At 36.9% G+C, this 17,251-nt stretch overlaps 1 long non-coding RNA gene across 3 annotated transcripts; it reads right to left on the minus strand.

Moving 5' to 3' along the window:
• Positions 1–2,025: 2,025 nt before the first annotated feature.
• Positions 2,026–12,819, minus strand: LOC137486131 (uncharacterized). Of its 3 annotated transcripts, XR_011005592.1 has the most exons (5): positions 12,711–12,819; positions 12,531–12,639; positions 8,247–8,371; positions 5,733–6,114; positions 2,026–3,187 (listed from the first exon to the last, which is right to left on the minus strand). It is a non-coding gene; the product is annotated as an uncharacterized lncRNA (long non-coding RNA). The 3 variants fall into 3 exon arrangements; XR_011005590.1 differs by lacking the exons at positions 2,026–3,187; positions 5,733–6,114 and adding an exon at positions 7,932–8,084; XR_011005591.1 differs by lacking the exons at positions 2,026–3,187; positions 5,733–6,114; positions 12,531–12,639 and adding an exon at positions 7,932–8,084.
• Positions 12,820–17,251: the final 4,432 nt, after the last annotated feature.

A 17,251-nucleotide genomic window follows, 5' to 3' on the forward strand; every position in this document is an offset into this window, starting at 1 on the left:
ATGAAAGCAGAAATTTTACAAAGACAAAATACAGCAATAGCAGCTTTTAACTGGAAAAAAGTGAGTGACCATTGGTTACTAGAAAGGGTAAGGCTCATTGTATTTGACAGCAGTAAATCAGAGTATGGAATCCTTTGGGAAGTAATTAATGTGATATTATAGTCTGACTAATTACTGTACATATTAGACATAAAGTTCACAGTATGTTTCAAAGCAGACATGACCTGTCTTGGTAAGAAAAGACCCATTTGATGCTTTTGATTTTAAAGTGAAAATACACATCTCTGTAGATGCTCATATATCCTGCCTGATTTTCCACTGAATGCTGTTCAGGCCATCCTGATAATGGGACTGTGCTTTGAGACTATCTCTGAGTGAAACTGAGATATTGATAAAATGAAAGTTCATTGCTGGACCACTGAGACACATTCAGGGAGCTGGAGCACCTGACAAATGAGGAGATGCTAATAGAACCGCATTTGTCCAGCCCGGACAAGGACAGGCAGAACAGTGGGGACCCAACTAGAAGCAGGCTTCAGCTCCCTAAACAGAAATCACAGGAAAGATGGAGCCAGATTCTTCCTCTGAGGTACACAGTGAAAGGACATAAGCCAACATGAGGATTTCTGATTAGATATGAAGAATGAGAACGGCTATGTGAGGCAACAGACTGCCCACAAAATCTGTGTTATTATCACCCTTGCAAATTTTTAGTATCTGACTGTTGCCTGTGTGACCTGATCTAACTCTGTAAGTAGCATGCTGTAAGATGGAGAGAGAATGCGGAGTTTTCTATAGATTCCTCCAAAAAATTATTCTTTGACTCTAGTGTCTTTTACTTGAACTTTGTAAGATACAGAAAAATATGGATCTTGTCAGTGTGATCATTGATGTTAGCCTAATATGGAATGTAAAAAACTGCAATTGTATATGAAAGGTATGTAAGAAAGATTGGTGGTTTTGTCATCGTGCAACCTTAAAAAATACCTTATGGCTAAGGTGTGTTTCCTAAATTGAAATCTTCAGAAAAGCAGAATTATGTTTTCACTGTTTCCATATTTGATTTTAATCTTTCCTTGAAAAATTGATAGGAATCTTTCTGCTAATGCTTTTTCATTCTTCTTTCTAGTAAAGTTTTCTTAGTTCTTATCAGAGATTTTAAATGGTGGGTGCTTTATTGTTGCAGAATTTTCTTAGTGGAAAAAGCCACCTCCTCTGAAGAAGAAAAATCATTCTGAAAAGCAAACATCTTTCCTTATTCTCCTACTCTGTGTGACTATACACTCTTCAATATTACTAGGATGATAGCTATTTTAAAGACTGGAACAAAAAATGGCAGTATGTTTTTGGCAGACCTGAGGAAAACTGCTATGATAGGGGAGAAATGATGGAAAGTAGGAATTGTATAGCTGTTAAAGAAGCCACAACATAAATCATGAGCAGGTTCTATACAGGCCTAGATTGTTAAACCCACTTTGTCTCAGCATCATGGAGAAGGATTAAAACCCAATAAAAATCCTCTTCTTTTATTGCAGAATAATTTGCCTATATTACAGGCAAGAAGGCCAAAACCAGCCAGCCAGAGATGGTAAATGGCAGTGTTTCTTTTTCACTGAGAATAAATTTCAGGAGGGAAGTAATTTCCTATCATGTTTTCTGAAGTAAAGGGATTTGAAAAAAAACTTTTGGACTCAGATAATTGAGAACAAAAGCCTCCACATGTACTTTGTGTAGGAAAGTGCTATGTTTTATCTATGCAATGTATACTTTTAAAAACAATTCCTTTCTTATAGAAAACAGCTTGAAAAGCTGGAATAAACCCCAGGAAAAACAAATGATACAATTGCTCACCACCAGCCTATCCCTGAGCAGTGACCTACTGCTCCTTGCTGACTCCCTGCAATTCATATACGGGCCATGTTGTTCTGTGGTATGGAATGTTCCTTTACTCAGTTCAGGTCAGCTGTCCTGGATGTGCCCCTTCCCATCTTCTTGTGCAGCCGCTCTCTGACAGGGCACGGAAAACTGAAAGTCCTTGACTTAGGGATTAAGCTGGTGACACACTAATGTTTTCACTACTTAGCAACAATAAAAATACTCGTGTCTTACCAAATTTACTCTCACACTAAATCCAAAACACAGCACTGTATGAGCTGCTAAGAATAAAATTAACTCAACCCCAAAACAAATATGAAGAACCACATTGTTTCTGGGAAGCAACCTTATGTATAAGGCACTTTTGGTCTAGACCAGCCATTGTGTCTTTCACTGAAAATACTTTTGGATTTGGATTTGAGAGAAAGATGAGTAAGCACAGAGCTCCCAAAGTGGTAATTGCATTAGAATCTGCAGTTTGTATGAACTTCTAGAAGTTTCCTTCCAAAGAAATTGTTCTCAACAGAAATGAGAATACCACACTTTCCTCTGTCGTAAAGAAGAGAATTTGTATATATGTTGATAAATTGAGAGGTGAGACTGACCTCAGTATCCTACCAGAGTTTTATGCATTTTGTGGGGGGCTGCTGATAAGAAATACATATTTTAGTTTGGCTGCTTCAGTTAAGTAGGTATCTTAGCTCTCAGTACACTTTAGACATTGACCTGGACTTGTCTTGGGACTTATTCCTATTTGTAGACATTTCAGTGTTTGTTAAGCTTCTTACATGCCTGATGCCCTGGGAGCCCAGTAACAGAGGTAATTAAAAAAGACAATCTATTTTATGACAATATCTGTGACTTGACTTCATTACACTGCATAGTGGGAGGTCATGTATTCATACATAGGAAATGTGCAGATATGAGCTGTAGGAGTGCAAATCCTCTCTGCTATCAGATGATCTTAGATATAAATTTAGCTATTCAGGAAGATCCAATTTACTGTAGAGAGAGGCATAAGTAGTACTTATAAGATTCCCTCAGGAGGGAAATGGTAATTTAATTTTATTTTTCTTTCTTTTCCCCACATTAGAAAGAGCAATAATAGGATAATTTTTTTTTAAAGTGTGGTAGTTTGTGAAAAAATAGCACGTTTCAATTTTTTCAAACAATAGATTTGCTGTTGCTGGGAATGATATGTGTGAATGGCACACAGCCTTTGCTGTAAGTTGTTGAGATAGAATCCTTGTAAAAAGCAATATCTTGAATTTCCAGTCAAATAAATGCACAATCAGCTTGCTCCTGACACAATCTCAAATCAGAAAATATAAGAAGAGACCCAAATATAGCAAGGCAACTGAAAATTTATTACTTGTAAATCAGTATTAGAGTAGAATGTCTAGTTTAAGGTAAGATAGAACTTTTCTATCTGAGATTAGCCCTTGACAATACAGTTGCAACAGCAGAAAAAATCCAGATCTCACGTCCCTTAATGAGGCTGCTTGCAACTTTCTGTCCAAAGGAAGGGGTTAAAAAGGTTCTAGATTAGCTGAGGTGTTGGGAACCAGGGCAAAGCAAGCAGAAGGTTCTGTTCTGTGGCTCCTGCCAGAGATGACTTAAAGTCTGAGGGCAAAAGGAATTCCAAATGTTTCATGTTGACAGAGCTGAAACACTGGCACACAAATTCTATGTTTATGATATTTTTAAAATACTTTTAATGATTAATGCTAGTTTTCTAAGATGAAGGGGAGACAGAAAAAGTGCCGCTAAAACCCTCACAATAGTTTCTTTGTATGCAAAGCCAAAAATAAATTTTAAAACTTTATTTGGCAGTCAAAATAAAAATTACTTTGGGCTTCTGATGCCCTAGACATTTATTTTTTTTATATGCCATATGCTCCCTTAAAATTATTTGTTTTAAAAATGTTGTTTCACTTGGAGGAAATGTGGAACAGGAGGAGAATTGCCACCAGCTGAAATTCTATTATATCTGTACAAGAAACTACAAACTATTATTTTACCTTATCAGATCTCACTGCTGACTGAATTGATCAAGTTGTGTGAATCTGCATGACATCCCAGGGAAGGACAGCACCTTTGACTAAGAGTGTTGGGTGTCTACTTTGTTAGGCTCATGATAATTCTAATTTTTAATATTCCTTCCTAAACCAGGGCAGCTATTTAACAAAAATGAGAATACTATCCCAAAGAATTTACAATCGGAGTTGACTCTTTATGATTCATTATATTATGGAAACAAGCAATAATGAGAGAATAGGATGAGGAGCTAATATAGTTATCAGTGATAAAAGATGTTCTTGTTGAGTTCTGTTTTTCTGCTAAGTGTGGCAAGCACATTTCTCTCTCTCTCAGGATTTTTATAAAGGTGCACAGAGAGAAGTGAAAGAGAAAACAATTTCTATTTGGACAATTGTTTACCTAGAGCAAATGCCTGGTTAGATCACGGTGGATTGTTTAGGCCTGATGGCCAATCGGATCCACCTGTGTCTGGGCTCTGGAGAACAGGGTCACGAGTTGGGAGTGAGTTAGATATGGTAGTTAGAGAGAGTAGCATGTAGTTTTTAGTATCCTCTTTAATATAGTATATTAATGTATCATAGCATAATTATAATAAAGAAATCATTCAACCTTCTGAAATAAGTCAGACATCATCATTCTTCCCATTGGGTTCGCCGACATCTACAACAGCTAAGCTTCTGAGATCCACATTTAAACAAGAAAGTAAAGAGTGCACCATTGATTCATTTAGCACAGGACTTGCAGGAGAAGAAATTTTCAGGGCTGGTTTGAAGCAGAAATCACCAGTGTTGAGAGAGTAGGCTTTTATGAGATCTTCACATATGAGGGGAAATGAGGCAGCTACAGATCCCTGCTTGTTAAAAACAGTGCAAGTTCACTCCTGAGACACGCTGGAGGGACTCAGCTGACTTTCATGGCACAACACGTATAAGTAAGCCAATGTGGCTCTAGTATTGCAACTACCATTAATAACAAACTGCTAGCATATTTTAGAAAAAAAATATAATGAATAACAAAACTATCAGTTTGTTAGCCTCCTTATAGGTGAAAATTTACCTAAAGTAACAGCAGTAGCCATTTTACTTACTCTCTAGGCTCTATGTGGAACTTGTTGCAGTTTGCTGGTTTATAGTCTTATCTTTGTCCCTGATTTACTGCTTCTCTGCTCTGTCTCACTAGTACAGACCACCAGGCTACACCCATTATCACATTTTAGGGAATTTCTGGAGATGTGATTTCTACAGTTTGTTTCTGCTTTTTCTCACTGTCAGTAAGGTCTTTTTCAGCTATGGAGCTTAGGAATGGATCCCCTAAACTGAGCTTCCCTCTTTATTGGCTGTTTTCTTGAAAATGCAATGGACAATAGGTCCTGTTTAACTGCAGGGTCCATCTTAAATTTGGGCCTCTCTTTAATGTACAGGAAAAGGTTTTGAAGAAATTTCAGTGGTTTCTAACCAGAGCAACTCATTAAGTTACCTCTTCTTTCACAAAAGGAAGCTTTTAAGCACAAAAAAGAACACTTTTAGTATTGATTCTAATTGAAAAAATTTTTATTTGAAACTATGTATTTACAGTTTATTGACTGAAGTTCCATCCCTCTCCACTTACCTTCTCCCTCCCCCACAGTATTTTCTTTCACTGTGGATGATTTCTTCTTTATGCCATCTACAAATGACCAATAATGTGCTACAAAAGCACAGGAAACTCTTATAACCTTTTACTAGGCAGAAGTAAATAAATAACTAGTTTGTACAAACACAGTTGTTTCTTACCCTGGCTTCCTGACAATGTGCCCATTACTCCAGAACCACTTTTACCTGTGAAGTCCTATTCTTGCAGGTGGTCTAACCATGCTCATTCTCAAGTTTTCTGCTGAGCTCTCTGTTCCCTTCTCCTTTGCTCCGTATTAACTCGTTCCCGTGGTGTGGCAGTGAGAACAAATGGGACAAGGGAAAGGAAAGAGCAGCTCTGTTAAATTCTTTCCTAGCAAGAAGCATTGTCTGGAAATCAAAGTCTTACTAAAACTTCCTCAACTGGGAGTTGGACTTTGATAGTCCTATTGGGTCCTTTCCAACTCAGAATACTCTGTGATCTGTGATTCTGTAGAGTGGACAGGGGAACCTTCCCCCCCATGTGGCCAGGGGCAAGGACTATGTGGTTCCCAAGGAGACTGAGACTGACAGAGGATATAGAGTGCTGCTGTGTAAGCAGATGAGAATTGAGATCATCAAGTTGTTGATCTGGTTTTGGTTTGTTTCTCCATAGGGGAAGGTAATGTTTCAAATGGATAGAAGTTTGAAGCATAGTGCATGCAAACGATAGAAATTATTTCTGTTTCCTAAAGAATTTTAGTTTCTAGATTTCTAAACTTCTCAGTGTGCCACTGTGCACCTTTAAGAATGCTTTTGTGACATAGATTTTCTGTAAAGTGCAGAAGTGCTGCAACTGTGTTAGTAACACACAACAGAATATACTCAGAGAGTTATTAGCCAGTACTGAGAGAGCACAACTCAAAATGTCACAAGCTCTATTTCTGTACAAAAAAATATTCCGTCTTTTAGTTAAATTAGATTTTCATTCCTTTCCTTAAGGCTAGTTTTGTCTTTGTCTAGCTGGCCTTCCTGCAGCTGGCAGCTAGGTGGGGTGCGTGCAACACTAAAGTTCAGTCCAAACACCAGCGCTGAATTGTTAAATACAGCGAGTAGCTAATTTGAGGGTCTGAGAGTATATTTAATATATGGCTACATGGAAATCTTGTTTAGGTAAACAATTTTTTTAAAATTTTTGGCAATTCAGTAAGCAAAGTACAACTTAGATTTTGGTTTTATGGCTACTAAATGATTTCAAACCTTTACTGCAGTCTTCATTTTCATCATAGCTTACAGTGCCAGGTTATATTCCTTGGCATTGTCTGTGCCTATGTAATTGATTTAGAGGGTCATATATGGAATTTAAAGGTGATGGGGAAAGCGGAATGTTTTTATTTCATAAAACAAAACAATTCAGGGAAAACAATATTTTAAAATTTTTCCTTAAATATTCATCATTCAAAATAATTTCATGGAAATAGCCACTAGATAATCATCTATCTTTCTGGTTTATATGTCCCATTGTTAAGATTTTAACTACTTTTTTCTTTTTTCCAACCATGGACAGCTGAGCCTTCATTTATCTCCTCTGTCACTTGTTCATAAAAACATGGAATGAAAGCATGGCGAGACTTTGAGAACAAAATGTTTTCTAATCATAAAACATTGGCAGCTAAGGGAAAGAAAAAATTGGATGCTTAAGAAAATGTTAAATAGAACCAGATGAAATTTTTAAAACTTTGCAAAATGGAATACTTGCTTAGACATTCTGTCTAGAAGATACAGAGCCACAGACTTTGTATCACTTATGCCCTGATAGTTATATGCAATCTACAATACTTACTGTAGAATTTTTTACACCAATACCTTTGTCAATCCCAGAAGCTTTGCTGGGGAAATTGCTACATAGGGGGAGCTGAGGAATGGAAAGAGCAATTGTCTAGCTCAAGGTCCTACAGGAATATGTGGTGGAGATGGCAGCTGAATCCAGGACTCCTGTATCACAGATCAGTTTTATACAAAACAACCCATTTTCTCTAGTTAGCACTATAAAACACTGCCTTTTGTCAATGAGCAACTTAGCTGCATAAAAAAGATTGTCAAATCATGGTTCACTAGGGTCCAGTTCCAGAGTTGCAAAGTGCCACAGAACAAGTTAATTCATGTTGTCTGTCCTGAGCTAGTCTGGGCTTTGGAAGGCTCCTGTGGTACTGCCTCTGTGGAATATGCCTGTAGCAGTTTTAATTCCCTATTTTAGTTCCCAAGCAGTTAACCATTAACATTTTTGCTGCTTTCTAACAGAATACTTTATATTTTCCAAGGCATACCTGTTATGTCAATGAAAAATTGATGATGAAAAAGTCCTATGGCATATTGTTTTATTTTAGGGGAGAATGAGACATGCAGAGGTTAACTAATGTGATTTTTGCATGGATCTGGGTGGCAAGAGACCTGTATTTCAGCCACAGCTCTGTCTGCCTCATTATGTGGTATTAATAAGTAATTACTTGCCCTTTGTTTTCATTTTCCTGCATGCAGAAGACTCACGGTCTTTTGTGTGATGGTGCACAATGCCTTGTCCTGTGATCAATCCAATACACCAAATTTTAAATATCTTGTAAAGGAGGTTAGGTTCAAACAAAGACTACACTGCTTTCTCAATCAAGGTAAGAGGGTTGCTTTACTGCACTGCACACACTGTTTTGCCATGGGCACTGTGTACAGAGGAAATGAACCACTTACTGACTACCAAAATTCTGAATGACTCTGTCCTGGCTTTGGTGGTGTTTAGAGCAGTAGCTAAAAATCAGTCTGGGTTTGCTGCAGTGAATAATACTCTGTGTATTTCTCTTCTTTTTCTGATGAATCTGTGGAATAGATAATGATAAAGGACACTCTAGTCTCAGAGAAAATTGCTGATAGCAGAGTTAGGACTGTTGATTTGACCCTAGCTCCTACTCTCTTCACGACAATGCTGTTCACTGATGACTGCACTGATCTGCTCTCCACTCTTTCCTACAAAAGCCAAAGGAATTGGATTCATTGTGCATATTGTGTTTAAATACAAGGTGTATTCTTTTTTAGAGTTTTCAGGCTTTTGAGTTGGACGTCTGGCTTCATCAACAAAGGATGGCGCTTTCTCTCCTTTACATGCTCATGAAGCAGGAAACTAGTCTTACTGAAAACTGGTAAAGGCAGATTTCCTGTCTCAAAAATTGTTTGATATGCCTTAGCCTGTCATATGCACAGTGCTGGAGAGAGTGCCGGGCAGAGCTCAGTGGCTGCTCTCTGCACACTGTGTTACACAAGCCATAGTATCTTAGTCACGAACAAGGTGTAATAAATACTGCTTCCATTTTGGCATTGAAGGTGTTTTCTCACCTCTTATGGATCTTATCTGTGAAAGATTAATCAAGCTTCCAATCAACATGAAGTAGCAAAGATTTAACAACTGTTCTTTGAAAAAAAGCCTGAATCTGGCACCTACTGTATCCTATTTGCATGTCAGTAGACTGGGCAAGTGGCTTCCTAATTTCAAGAGAAGTGCTTGCAGAGAGGGATGATTGCTCATGCCAGTAGCTCTCTCTGATGAAAAATGGAAAGCATTGATTATCCTCAAAAGTCCATGAAGTTTCAGTTAAGGTAAAATATGAGACATTTGATCAAAGGACTAAAAAGTACACAAATCCCAAGTGAAGGTCTGATTCTATGACAAATAACTCTGTTCAGCCTTTACCAGGAGACATAAGGGCACCAGAAAAACCATTCTGGATGATTGAGGATACCCATCCCATAGTTTGCTTTAGGAGGATTAAGAGCACATCTGCTTCCCTTTGTCAAGCCACATATTTCCTAGACTGTTGATAGATTAGGTTAGCATCAGTGAGATGCAGACTGCCTGATATGTATCTTTTCATCCTTTTTCTTTGTTTCAAGAGTGGGAAGAACCTTGAAATGAAAAAAGTTGAACAAAGTTTTTTTTCCTCAGAAGTTGTTTTTATTGTTTGCTTATTTTAGGAGGATTCAAGAAAGACTCATTATCATTGAGATTCAAACAATTTTTTTCAATCTATTTTATATTATGGGCAGTGACCTGAAAAGTTTATCATTGGTGAAATTCAGTGACTTTTACTTCCTAATTTGTAGTCCAAGGACCTATGCCCTTATCTGGTAGACCATTAGAGATTTAGTTTGAATGAAGCTCTGAAGTCCCTCTGTGTCTGAATGAGGAATAAGGGGTTTCAGACAGAACTAAGAGCCAGGAAATATTCAGCTTTCTCTGGTTTTAATTCTGTATATTCTTCATTAAGTCCCATGTGCTTCCATGTCAGAAAAAAAAAGAAACTATTTTCTATCATTCTTTTTCTAACCATTTGTTTTAGGACAGCCACAGGGCTGCTCTAAACTAACTGCTTCCTAATTATCCTTAAAAGACAATTTCACTTGAGTGATGAAGATAATGGATGAAAGATGGAGATAAAAGAGTCACTGAAGTTCACTGTTTTTTGACCTTCTATCCTGTCTCCCAACCCCCATTGTTACCAGGCCTGGCAAAATGGAGACAGAATCTGGATCTTAACCTTTTTGTAGCCTGGAGCAAGTCAAACCTTGAAACTCATTGTCTTTTTTTTTTTTTTTTTTTTTCCATTTGTATGAAATAATCTCAAAGTATCAGGACTACCTCTGCAAATCAAAATCAAAAGTAGGACTGTACCCAGAGCCTACTATTATTCGATAATTTGGTTTAGCTATAAAGGAATATTTTGGTTAGTAATTTAATGAACAAGGGAATATCTACTAATCAGGTAGGTCTTGCAAATATTTTCAGAAAGCTACAATATTTTTTTTATGCATCGTAAGAACTGAAGAAGTTGCTATGTAAGTTAATGTAATGTACAGGGATTGCCCTTCTCAGAAATTTTTGGTTCTCATTTGCCTCTCATTTTTTGGCCAGGATGTGGCTGAAAGTCTAGAAAATAAAAAGAATACTCACTTAGCATTCTTTAGCAGTGTACAGTATTTAGTTTTCTTTTCTTTTTAGGAGGAAAATATATTTCACAGAGACTATCGACTGAATTTACAGTGCATCACTATGGTGATCACAATGAAAAATGCAATAGTTATGAACTATCATGTCCCACATAATGTTAAGAAAATGCAAAATTTCTTACAATGGTGACACCTTACCTGTAAACCTATGGTTCCATTTAGAAAACTCTTCATTATAATGAGAATCATTGAAGAAATTTCCTTTACATGCCTTTGTCATTTAGGTTAAGAGCTCAGTTTTGCTTTTACAGAAATACTCTGCTTTTAGAGGAACTTGGGGCTTGGGCCACACAGGGAAAGAGAGTGGAGTGAGGCTGCAGCTGGGGAGCTGCTGCCTACCTGCAGGACTGGGAGGGTGGGATCTCCTCCAGACCAACCTCTCCCGGCTGTGGAGCATGCTCCAGCATCCCTCCCTACTCACCCCCTGCCCCGTCTGCCAAACAGGATTTGTCAGCAATCCGAACTATGTATCTCATGTTGGATCCCAGAGCTGGAGGGAAGCTGAGGAGCTGCTGTGTGGTCGCCTGAGACGGAAACACCACACTGAAGAGAGCACGATGGAGCCAGAGGAATGTCTCGTGTGTGAAGTATGAGGCTTGACAAATCTGGCACTACTCACTCAGATACTGCTTTTGATTGAATTAGCTTTTGATCTGAGTTACACAATGATAAACCTATGTAACTCTATTGACGTTTACTCAACAAAATTAAGTATCAGGGTTTATTTTAGGGGAGTTACTCTACATTTTACCAGATGCAATTAATCCTGTCTGAGTTATATTGTTGTCTTTGATTCTGAACACTTGAAATGTAAACAATACATCCAGCACATTTATGGAGTGATAAAAGGACAAATTCTCTTCCTACTTATATCTACGGAAAATAAATGTTTAGGACTTGACACCGGTTCCATCAAGGCAGAGTGTAGCCCTGGATATGTGTTTTAGACAAGACTCAAACTGTGGTTGGGTGAGGCTCACCTCGACTGTAAGCTTAACCAAACCTTTTCCTCTCTTGTAGTAATTACTTTCCTCCTCCTACTGCCTTCCGCTTCTTTTTCCACATTAATGATTAAATGCTTATGTTCCTGCTCTCTTACTAAAATGCTGAGTCTTTCACCTACTGTTTCCTTTTGGTTTATTCCTTTATAGTTGTTCCAGCTAAGCACCATCTATATGCAAAGCATCTAAATGTTTATATGGAACATGTGGTTCTTATTTAGCTTTGCTCCAGACATGACGTGTATGAGCATAGGAAGGAAGATGAAGTAGTTAACAGTGCTAACAGAAAATCTAGATATTTTAGAAGAAAACTGCTTGCTTAAGTGAACTAAAAAAAAATTAGAATCTTTCCAATTAAAATATTCTTAAATCAAGAAAAAAAAAGGAGATCCTGGATTAATACTCCAAAAGGAAATATCTTTAGCATTGCAAATTGTTGCTCTACAGTCTGAAACTATGGCAACATTTCCAAAGTCTGGTTTAAATAAGTAGGATTTTTAAGGAATGCAAAATGTAAAGCTTAAATATGGGTTCATTTCTTGGCTTTTTTCTATTTACTTTTTTTCTCCTTTTCATTTTTATTTTTCCCCTTTTCCTATCTTCTACTACTTCTACTTTTTAAACTTTTTTCTACTTTTGCTGCTACTTATTTTAATTTTTCTTTTTTGTATCTTTTTATTTTCTTTTTTTATTTGTGCACAGACAACTTTCCAGATTTAAAAAAAAAATCTCTCTTCAAGATATGAAAGATTTTGTCTGACTTTGCATATATTCATTAGGCAGTAGTACTTTAAATCTCATTTAGCAAGGAAGTAATCCATGGAGTCTCTTGTCCTTTTTACTGAGGACTGTAGAACTAGCTGACTCTAGGAAACCTTTTAGTGCAATCTATATAGAAAATCAATTACGAGGAATACTGGAGCATCAGGAGACTATTAGCTTGACTTTACTATAGTTTACAGTGAGGATTTGATACCTGAGAGCTAGATATTCAAGACCTTATGTGGCTGTTGTGCATCTAGGAACTGATTTTTCTGCACATTGTTGTGCTTCTGAGTTCCCATACAGGTTAAAATTCACCTTCTCTGTAATAAGGAACATAATTTAAAGGGAAATAAAATCTATGTGTGTGTGTGAGTTTAATGTTTGCACAGACATGGAGTAAACTCTTCTTTATAGATAAAGGAGACCGAAGGTTGTGATGTACTAACATAGTTCACATGTAGGACACAGTGGTCTCAGTTTCTGGGATGGGGTGATGCCTCAACGGAGAGTAGAAGTTAGACAATACTTGAAATACATTTGCTGGTTTTCTTCTCTGTGTAGTGAGCAAATAGCTTCTTATTTGTTTTGGTGTTTCTGTACCCCTCTCTGACAAACTCTATCTATTCCACTTTCTGCCTTACTAAGTCCATTTGGACAGGAATGTTCTTCTTGTACAGTATCTAGTGGAGGGGGTCCCGACCCACAGCTGAGGCTGTGATGAGTACTGTGAAAATGCAAACGTTAAGAATATAAAAATGTACCACATAAACCCAAACCCGGCTAGCACAGAGTCCTCCTTCTGATGGTGGACAATTTTGACTAGTTAGGGTATAGGGCAAGTATAGGAAGAGGTTTATTCTTATTTCACTTCCTGATAGTGGCATTCAGCAGCCGTATAGGGACTTGTGTAGCCAGAGTGTGCATCTAGACCATCCCGTGCCACAGACACTAATGGACCTGCCCTCCACATCCATTCCTTTCTCTAAAACAACATGTAAAGAAAAACTACGTAAATACAAAAGAGTATATAAATATTAGTGTGGATGAAAGTTAATACTATGGAGATTAAATAAGAGATCAAATTATGTGGACGAGCTGCTATTGCTGTTAGAGATTTTAGGGAGTGGGGACAGCACAGTTCAGAAATCGTTAGCTCACTCCTTCCAAACACATTTTTATTCCATGAGCAGGTCAGGGAACTACACCTAAATTCTACTGTTAAAAAACTTGTAATGTTTTTATTCTTTTCAGCTTTAATGGCTTAGAGCATAAAAGCAATCTCTAGGTATCATTTACAGGAAAATAATTTTCCAAAGAGCTGTGTCATAATTTTTTTCTTTAGCAAGACCACCTCACTTTTCCTGTGCATAAGAAATGCAGTTTTATTCCAAGTGAATAAAAAATTAACAACCTTGTGTCACATTCTTCATTGGTCACACATTTTGTTATCCCAGAAGAATACCCAAGCCTTTGTAAATCTAAGACTAATTTTAAGAAATGCATCAATGCAGTTTCCTATCAATAATGCTAGTGGGATTTCACATAGATAAGGAAAGTAATCTTCTGATCTGCTGCTGGACCGAGACCTCATATATACCTTATAAAATAGTACGGCTTGTAACAATCTCATTCTTTTCCTTCACAACTCTTCTAGCACAAAAATCTATCAGTTTCCTCACAAGGAGCTACATAGATGCTACATGCAGTATTTTAAAGCCAAATAGTTTCTGCCTAATCTATTCCAAAGACATCAGATCTTTGGCTAAATAAATATTTTTACGTTATTTTAAGTGCTTTCTACCTAAGAATTTGCAGCCTAAAATAAAGTTACATTTTCGCCTATATCCCTAGGTGATAGGTAAATAGTTTCAGGAATTATGTTTAGTCCTGAAGTCCGTTTTCAAGGACAGTCAAGCAAAATTCCCTCTGTTGAAACAGACATTTGCCTGAAAAATTGTGGCAGGGCACAGCCCATTAAGAAGGTCTTGCATATATGGTAAGAATAAAGCTGTGAGTGAAGATAACTTTTAAATCATGTGGAAGATTAGCATCTTCCACATGGAGAAGAATAAAAAAAAATCATATCATCAAGAACATTTAGACACTCTGTTTTTAAAGCAGAAAGTCAGTCTCAACATTGGGTGCAGAAAGTTATGTTTTCACATTTTAAATTGTGGTACTTGTACATCAACTGGCTGGAAACAAATGTTTATTTTCTGTCTGAAAAATGCACATTTTTCCAGCTTAATTGCCTAACAGTTCTTTATTTATGTTGGATGTAAATTCATAAATGTCTTCTCAGAAATAAACTTGCCTACAGATGGCTGCTATATGTTTCTGGAAATATTTTTTGAAAAATGTCTATTTAAACTAACTTTGGTGAAAATCTTGTAAATAAACAAAGGTTTCAGCAAATTCTTGCAAATATTCTGGAAAGAAAGCCATGTCAGGCTGATCATGTGGAGCTGCACTATCACAGGTTATATTCTCACTGAAACTATTTCACTGCAAATATTGGCTATGATGTTTGATTTTGCTTATGAATGGGCAATGGTATATATACTTTTTCATGCAGCCCCTACTTCACTATTTCTGGTAACATAAATAGTTCCTGAGTTGGTAGTTTTTCAAAGCACTCACTGAAAAAAAAAAAAAAATCTTTGAAATTTGGTTGATTTCACTTGGAAGTGTTATTTTACATCATGTATTAAGCAATTCTCTCCATTACTTCCAAGACTTCAAACACAGCTGTCCCCACTTTGGTAGCTGTAAAATCAGATGGCTAATATCTGAAGTGAATAGAGGTGGCTACACTGCAGCAAAAGAGATCTTGTTCTTTGGTTTTAATTTTCTTGGGGCTAGAGGAAGAACCTAAATCTCTGCAGCCAAATTAAAATTCAACAGTGCAGAGTCCCACACTTCACAGATACATCTTGATTTTTAGAGTAGATGTACCAGGTCACTTCAGATCCAAAAGTGAAAGCATGTTCTATCTGAATTACAAATTACTTCTTAGGGGGTTGATCACATGTTCTTAACACACCCTTTCGGATGTCCTTCTCAACCTTTTATACTCACACCTAATTTCTTGGATAATTTCTACTAAAAAGTCTCTGCCCATCATCAGAGCATGTGGATCCTTGGAAGGGAAATGGCCACCTTCGCTGTTCACAGTTTCTCATGGGCACTACATTCCTTTTGGGGTGGAGAGGACTGCATCCCGACACAAATGTACTGCTCATGAGAAACTGTTTTAGAGAGCCTGGTCAATCATTAAACCCAGATGAGACAGAAAAGGTTATTGCAACTCATAACCTTCTCTTAGACCACTGCAGGAGAGCTGTCTGTGCTGCTAGAAAAGCAAAGAATTCACAATATAAAATGTCTGTTAGGCCCGTGTAAGAGAGAAACAGTAGTGACTGAGGGCCAACTTTACAACCCATAGCTCAAGTCCCAGCTTTAAAGCACTTAATACACTGATAGATGTGGTTAAGTGGGCAGAATAGAGTCCACTCTGTGACACCACCCCATCCATATGCATTTCATTGTTAATATATAGCTAAAACAGGAAACTTCTACAATCAGATAAAGAAAGCTCTACAGTATGTGATTATGGCTTGGTCAGATGTGAGTGCCTGTATGAAAAATAATACCTCAGGTTGGATAACAAAGAACAGCTTGTATTTGAACTTGGCTGTGGTAAATTAAAATGAATTCCCTGAGTCCCTTTGCTCATGGTAACTTTCAATTTTGTAGCATTTTTCAACCCTTTTGCTCCTTCAGGGTTACGAGTGATTAATTTTATTGACTTAATCTCAACTTCATATTTTTACTGTAAATCCTTCCAATGTTCAGAGTATAATTATAGTTTAATGATTTAAACTTGTGGATTCTATTCCCCAGAAAGAAGACAATATTTCACTTTTACATTTTTAAGGCTATTTTTCAGTGTCTCTTACAAAATGAGCAAATAAGACATAGGGAAATTGGGAATGTTTGTTTGTTTGACATATTAATCACTACAGGTTTCATCATTGATTTTTTTCTTTTGCCCTTAATTTATAATTCTATAATTAAGTCTGCAAGCAATTTAGTTTTATCCTTGAGGAAAGTGGGCAGAAAAAGAATCAATAAAAGAGCTGAAGTTTAATACAGAAAGCAAAATTGTGATCCTTGAACTTCAGTATAGATCTGTATTGTGTATTCTATACACCAAACCAGTATTGATATTAATGGAATTTCACTGTGTGTAATGAGGGGAGAATATTCAATGAATGAGGGAAAAGTATTCACTGGAGATTTCCAGTGCAGTTGAAGGATGCACTGTATTGACTTGGCCCTAAAACTAGAGCTCTGAAAGATAAAAATACCTAAACTATCAGGCACAGTTAACATTAAATCTACATTGTTACTATGTAACAAGTGCAACAGTGTTCGGATAGCTAAAGAAACAAGTATTGCAAATTTAGTAAAGGTCAAATTTTCAGGGTGTGAAAATACTCTTTACTTAGTGTGATCTCCATTCATATATGCCAAAGTCACTTTCATGTTCTCTTTTGTCAGCTACTGCTTGTGTTAACAAATAACAACTTTTAAACCCAGAACTCCTGTGCTCCATTTGTGTCTGCTTTTTTGCTTTTTTTTTTTTTTTTTTTTTTTTTTTTTCATTTCAATCACTTCTGCTGTCAATTGCCAACAGGAAAAAAGGGTTCATGCAAGAGATTTTGCTTCGAATAACTAGACACTGAGTTCAGGCACATTTTGAACATCTGGCCTATAGAGGTGTTATATTCCATAAACAGAATAAAAATTGTTTGACATAACAACTTAGGCTAATCAAGATGACTAAAATAAATATTCTTTTAGCAATGAAAGTTTTTTTCATCTTCTCTTTGTCTTTGCTTTCACTGTACCTCAGATATCCAAAATGAA

Source organism: Anomalospiza imberbis, chromosome 1 (assembly GCF_031753505.1).
Source record: "Anomalospiza imberbis isolate Cuckoo-Finch-1a 21T00152 chromosome 1, ASM3175350v1, whole genome shotgun sequence".
Lineage (NCBI taxonomy): Eukaryota > Metazoa > Chordata > Aves > Passeriformes > Viduidae > Anomalospiza > Anomalospiza imberbis.